Consider the following 7390-nt stretch of genomic DNA (forward strand, 5'->3'; position numbering starts at 1 on the left):
CGCCGGGGTTCCCCCTCCCCCTTTTATCACCAGTGTTCTCCATGGGACCCAGGGGGGATATAAACCAAGCCAAGCCACAGACGGGCACGGCTTCTCACCACTTCTTCCAGAACCGGAGCCATAAAAGGCCTCTCTTGGAAATTAAGTCCTTGTAAAAACACCACCATCCCCTGTGTCTGCATATAGGTCAGAGGCGGAGGCTGTACATCACGCAAAATCGGCAGTCAGCGCGTTCACCCTGGGCAAAGGGCGAGCAGGATGGTGCAGTGGCTGCAGCGTTAAGAAACCGACCTGCAGCCGGGTTTCTGCGGTTGTACAACCGCGGCTGTTTTCCTGCTGGGGCAAACTAGCTTTTGGTCTGTTTTGGCTTTGGCACATGGTACTGTGCTGGTCTTTGTAATAATTAATTTTATTATTTATACCCCGCCCTTCTGGCTGGGTTTCCCCAGCCACCCTGGGCGGCTTCTGGCACATATAAAAACAATAATAAAAAGTCCAACCTTCAAAACTTGTACTCAGCATAGAGGCCGCTGTTGGCCCAGCTACTTACATCTGCACACAGACAAACCACCTCAGTGAGCCTTATCAAAGGTGGCAGAGTAGGAAATGGCTTGACATTTTTAATGCTCCAATTCAACTAGCTCCTTGTATAATCCCCATTGCTGTATTGACTAAAAATGGTGTTCACAGAGTTGGAAGGGACCCCAGGGTCATCTAGTCCAACCCCCTACAATGCAGGAATCTCAACAATGGGTCCCCCATCCAGTTTGAAGCAACACAACCCACCTAGTCCTGGGTTAACAGCAGAGCAAATAGTACATTGCAAACCTCTTCCCCAGAGTGTTGATCCCAACTAATGCAATCTACTGAGAAGTACAGTATAAATGCAGTTGTTAGGGCTGGTCACTTAATAGAAACTCAAAGTGCATTCAGCGAGCTCTCCCCAATCTACTGCCCTTCATCTGCTTTGAACTGCACGTATGCTGGCTAAGCATGATGGGATTTGTAGTCCAAAATGTCTGGAAGGCACTAGACCAGGCTTCCTCAAACTCAGCCCTCCAGATTTTTGAGACTACAGTTCCCATCATCCCTGGCCACTGGTCCTGCTAGCTAGGGATGATGGGAGTTGTAGGCCAAAAACACCCGGAGGGCCGAGTTTGAGGAAGCTTGCATTAGATTGAGGAAAGCAGAGTTAAGCGGTGCAATGAGGAGGCTCCTGTTTTTGTCTGCATCAGTGTTTCCCAACCTTGGGCCTTGAGCTGTTTTTGGACTACAACTCCCATCATCTCTAGCTAGCAAGACCAGCGGTCAGGGATGTTGGGAACTGTAGTCTGAAAACAGCTGGAGAACCAATGTTGGCAAACACTGGTCTCCATGGATGTAAGATGGTGCTCAGCATATTCTTTCTCCTGCCATAACCCTCTCTCCAACTTGTGTGAGGTCTTGTAAAATAGGTTGGTACAATTGGAACTTGCAATCACACCTTATAGCACAAATCCCTTGAGCCGAAGGCTCCATGCAACTTTTATGTCGGTTCAAAGTATTATAGAATTGCAGGGTCATCTGGTCCAACCCTCTGCAATGCATGAATCACAACTAAAGAATCCCTGGCATGTGGCTATGCAACCTGTGTTTAAAAACCTCCAAGGAAGGAGAGCTCGCCACCTTCCAAAGTAGTCCATATCACTGTCAAACAGCTCTTAACATCAGAAAGTTCTTCCTAATGTTTGGTCATAGTCTCCTTTCTTGTAATTTAAATCCAATGGATCAATCCCTCTGGAGCAACGAGAAAACAAGCTTGCTGCATCTTCCCCAAGATACTTCATAGCCCTTAGCTGACCCTGCTTTGCCGTTAAAGACAATTTTTTTACTAGAAGGGACAAAGATTGCCAATACGCTCAGTGTAGCTTAAAAGATGCCTCAGTCATTTGCTGTCGGTCATCACTGCCCAACTATCTCATGCAGTAGTTTCATTTCTCGCTTAATCCCAGGACATGAGATGCAAGAGGGTTTTGTGCCAGCAGCTGCAATCCTAACCCCACTTTTCGGGGAGCGAGCCCTACGGAATGCACTGGGACTTCCTTCTGACTACAACTCCCAAGTTCCATCCTCAAAAATGACAAGTTGATTTGAAGAGGGGAGGGCATAAGATTAGCACAGTGGGTGCCCTCCTTCCCTGCCCCCAGTGCCCAGTAGGGAGCTGTTTGCAGAGAGAGAGCGGTAAAAGTTAATGTGGGATGTAATGCATGCAGCACAGTCTTATGAGCTGTTGCCATTTGATGGCCGCCATGAAAGTTGGTGCCCATGACTGCAAAAAGAGAACAGAGTTTCTGTAAAAGGGGCAGAGGCGGCACTGCCAGGCAGCCTTCTAAGCCAGCTTGTTGCAGAAAGGGAACTTCAGCTGCAGATGCAAGCAGGAGAGAGAGCTGTGCCCCACATTTAGCATTGCTAAATGTCCTCCCACTTTTCAGTAGGGCTTCCTGTGCTTTGGACAGCTGTAGGACAGGTTGTCATCCAACGGGTGAAGCTTTCCTCTCTGCCATATCAACATCTTGTTTTTGCAGTTCAGCCTAGCGCAGTCCTTCCCTTCTCCCTCTCCACCAAAAGGCACCATTTCAGCTTTCAGGAAAGAGGGATGGGGTGGGGGGTGGAGTGGAGTGCGCTCAGCTTCCAGCAGCGGGGAAAGGAGTGATTGACAGCAAGGCTCAATTTTCTCTTGGATGTATTCAAGATTAGATTGCAAAACTGCAGTGCATTTTAAGAGGATGTGGCTACATCATCATCATCGTCGCCAGAGAGAGAGAGACGTGATCCCGAAGAATAATTACACGTGGCTGAAAACACAAGAGGAACGCCGCCCCCCTTCTCCCTACACTCCCTCTCAAATACTGAACCCAAAGAGGGTCTGGTAGAAAGTAGACTCAACTGCTCATACCCAGGGCAGGCTGCAAATTTATAATGCCAGATAACCCACAGCAGATTCCTCTCCCAATCTTTGCTCCCTTCCTACTAACAAAGCTCTCCTGGAGCTCTTGGTCTCTCTCATCACCTTGCACTTTGTTCAGATACTGTACCCTGTTTTCGCAAGGCCCAACCTACCCCAGACCTCTCCATGGGGTGGTACAGCCCTCAGTTGCTCTTCTTTCTCTCTTCTCTCCCCCCCACCCCGCCTCCAGGGAACTAAGTATTGCTACTTTATTTTTTTCTGGTTCACCTGAGAATCATAAAATTGTAGAGATGGGAGGGACCCTAAAGGTCCTCTAGTCCTACCCCCTTGCAACGCAGGAATCTTTTGCCCAACGTGGGGCTCGAACCCTCAACCCTGAGATTAAGAGGTTTGTGTTCTCCTGGCTGAGCTATCCCAGTCAAGCCGCCAAGCAGCATTGAACTTCCCTGCATCAGTTGATGGGATAGGGAGTTCAATCCTGTTTTCTGAAGGGCAGATTCTGGCTGCATGTCTATATGCTCCACACCAGGCATGGCGCAGGATGTCCGGTGTGGGGCAGGTGTTTGGGGCGTGGAGGAAACAGTCCCATGGGCCACATGGGGAGGTCTGGCAGGCCGCATCTGGCACAGAGGCTGACCATTCCCCACTACTGCTTTAATCAGGGACTTTGCAGGGGGTTGGACTAGATGCCCCTTGGGTACCTTCCAATTCTAAGATTCTAAGATTTATTTATTTTTTTCATCAAAACGGGGAGGAAGGGGCTTATCGGAGTCCTGGCACAGAAAACCTGGGGCTCGAGCCCCCTGTGCCATCGACATCCCTGTCACTCTCCTTTTATCAAAGTTCAGCCCCAACTTTTCCATGAAGCCTCATCCCTCATCGCCAGCTGATGCAGAAGCGGAAACACAAGGAAGGCTGCCTTTGCCCTCTCCTTATCCTTGCCTCTCCTGCCCCACTGTCTAAATTTAGGCTGCCAATTCCTCGGGGCAGGGACCTGCCTTTTGTCTGTGCGTCGCTGGGCCAGGCAGCCTACGCTCTGATGGAGCTCTGCGTGCAAATCAATGAAAACACAGAAAACCAATTACCATCCTAATTCTAGGTTTGCTCGAGAGACATGTTCCTGAAGAGGAAGCGGCAGAAAGTTCCCACTCGCCGCCTGCTTTTCCTTTTCTCGTTCCTTGCAGCTCTCTTGGTTCACAGCTATGGCCTCTTGTTGTCTGTACCCTAAAGAGGCTGGGGAGCCCTCTGTCCCTCCGTGGCATAATCCCATCATGTCCTGCCCATTCTCCCTGGGCAGCACCTGGTTCTAATCTCAGGACTCTCCCTGGACTACAACACTAAAAAGCAGCATGTTGCTATACCCAATGGTGCAGTGGTCCAGGGTTGTGCAGGGTCAAGGAGGGACACGGGTGGTGCTGTGGTCTAAACCACTGAGCCTCTAGGGCTTGCCGACTGGAAGGTTGGCGGTTCGAATCTGTGCGACGAGTTGAGCTCCCATTGCTCTGTCCCAGCTCCTGCCAACGTAGCCATTCGAAAGCACACCGGTGTGAGTAGATAAGTAGGTACTGCTGCAGCGGTAAGGTAAACGGCCTTTCTGTGTGCTCTGGTTTCCGTCATGGAGTCCCATTGCACCAGATGCGGTTTAGTCATGCTGGCCACATGACCTGGAAAGCTGTCTGGGGACAAATGCCGGCTCCCTCGGCCTGAAAGCAAGATGAGCCCCGCAGCCCCATAGTCGCCTTTGACTGGACTTAACTGTCTAGGGGTCCTTTACCTTTACCTTTACCTTTAACAGCAGCAGCAGAAAGAGGCGAAGGAGGAAGTGGGAGCAAGGCAATGGGGTCGCCACCATCACCATCCATGTCCCCACCATAGAAGGCTGTAACTCTCTGGTCCAGCGGGCCTCCAGCCATCCATCCTGCCGGCCATGTCAAATGAAAACAAGGAGAAAGTGAGCCAGGACAGGCCTGAAGAGAAGGTGGCAGCAGGAAGAGACTCTGGGTGGGGAAGCGTGTAGGTTGTAGGGTGCAGGCAGGCCCGTAGGGGGCTGGAGTTTGAGAGGTGTGGAGGGTCAAGGAGGTTATGGGGATCAAGGGTGAGAGCTGGAGCTAACTGGGCTTCATAGGTGGGGTGGGGGGTTGTCTGTAACATGAAAAACTTTAATAAAAATCTTAATGTGCAAAAGAAAAAAGCCCTCTTTTCCTAGTGATGCTGCTATAGAATAGAATGTTCCTATTTTTATGTGAGTGATATTGGAGGGTATGTCAGCGTAGCCACTATTCAGTCTAGTCAGGTTCTCTACATGGGGAGGGGGGGGTGCGTCTTGTCCTTTGCCTCAGGTGGTAAAATGTCCCTGTCTTCTTATCCGCTCGGCATCTTAACCGGTCGCTTTGCTCCTGCCCTGGGGGCTGATTGGATTAGGCACCCAAGGAAACCCTCTCGACCAAGAGGCCAGGAAGACACTCACCTTGCTAATGAGCAGAATGAGGCTCGTTAGGAACAATTTGATTCCGAGATGAGTTTGCTGCCCCAACGATCAGGCGCCATCCATCTTTGTTCTGCCGGTCGCCGTGACATTTGGGATTCGGGGACAGATGGGCCCAGCGGCCTGATTCGGAAGAGGCTGCAGAAGAGCTGCACGAGGGCTGTGAGGCCTTCTCAAACGATTGCAGGTGGAAGGCTAATAAAAAGGGCCAAGGGACAGGTAGGTCTTTTTATTTCGTACCACAGAAGCCAGGTAAAAGAGCGCAGGCAGGTTTTTTTTTTTTTTTTTAACCAAAACTGAGAAGCAGGGGCTACTTAAACTTTGTGCTAAAAATGGGATGGTATCCATGTTCCACCTCCACTGGCAGGAGCAGAGTGTCTTTGAGTACCGGTGGAACAGAATCACAAGTAGGGATATAGCTCTGTTGGAAGAGTGTGAGACTCTTAATCTCAGGGTCGTGGGTTTGAGCCCCACGTTGGGCCAAAGATTCCTGCATTGCAGGGGGTTGGACTAGATGACCCCCATGGTCCCTTCCAACACTACAGTTCTATGATTCTTAACCGTTGTGCACAGGTCCTGCTTTTGGAACCCTGGCTTCTTTTCTCCTTGTCCCATTGTGTGCTGTGATGTTGTTTTTTCAGACCGTAATCCTGCTGGTAGAGACTGCCTTGTTTTGATTGCCTTTGAGCTGCTCCGGCAGCCTTTTGGCAGAAGGTAAAGGGACCCCTGACCATTAGGTCCAGTCGCGGACGACTCTGGGGTTGCGGCGCTCATCTCGCTTTACTGACCGAGGGAGCTGGCGTACAGCTTCTGGGTCATGTGGCCAGCATGACTAAGCCGCTTCTGGCAAACCAGAGCAGCGCACGGAAACGCCGTTTACCTTCCCGCCGAAGTGGTACCTATTTATCTACTTGCACTTTGACGTGTTTTCAAACTGCTAGGTTGGCAGGAGCAGGGACCGAGCAACGGGACCTCACCCCATCGCGGGGATTCGGACCGCCGACCTTCTGATCGGCAAGCCCTAGGCTCTGTGGTTTAACCCACAGCACCACCCACGTCCCCTTTTTGGCAGAAGAGCAGGGTACAAATGCTCTAAGGAATCATCATTGTCACCATCTGGCTGGCCAATGTGAGAACAGGATGCTGGACTAAATAAGCCACTGGCTGGAACCATTAGGGGGCACTTCCATAACCTCCAATTGTCCCTATTTTCAAGGGATAGACCCAGAATTACGAAAGCCATCCCGGTTTCTGATTTGATGCAGGAATGTGCCTGTTTCCCCCACCAGTGCCAAGCTCAGGGCGGAGGAAGAGCCAGCGCTTGTCTCAAGCAATGGTGGCTGTGGCAGTGGGGGCTGTGAGGGAGAATTCCATGGCCTCTCTGTGGCCGCCACTGCCGGCCTCCTCCCTTGGGCAGCTCATAGTGGCTGCTGGAGAGCAGGCGAGGAAGAGGACAGGCTGCTGCCTGATGTGCTGGCTCTGAGGGGAAGGCAGAGGGCAGGGCTGGGTTGGAAAAGGGGAGGGGGCAGAGCAGGATGCAAGGAGTCTTGATTTAAAAATAAAAATGCTTTGTGCGTCCGCATCTAATCTTTCTCCTTTTCCAAAAGAGCCAGTGTGGTGTAGTGGTTAAGAGCGGTGGACTCGTAATCTGGTGAACAGGGTTCAATTCCCTGCTCCTCCACATGCAGCTGCTGGGTGACCTTGGGCTAGTCACACTTCTTTGAAGTCTCTCAGCCCCACTCACCTCACAGAGTGTTTGTTATGGGGGAGGAAGGGAAAGGAGATTGTTAGCCGCTTTGAGACTCCTTAAGGGAGTGTGTTTTTCTTCTTGTAAATCTACCACAGAATAAAATAAGATAAAATCTGGATTCATGTTTTGTTTTATTCAGGACAGTGGAGGGCATGTGTGCCGTGTCCCAAAGGTGTGGTGGCACTTGTCCTTCTTCTGACAGGAAATG

The sequence above is a fragment of the Podarcis filfolensis genome (assembly GCF_964270895.1).
Source record: "Podarcis filfolensis genome assembly, chromosome: 8".
Classification (NCBI taxonomy): domain Eukaryota; kingdom Metazoa; phylum Chordata; class Lepidosauria; order Squamata; family Lacertidae; genus Podarcis; species Podarcis filfolensis.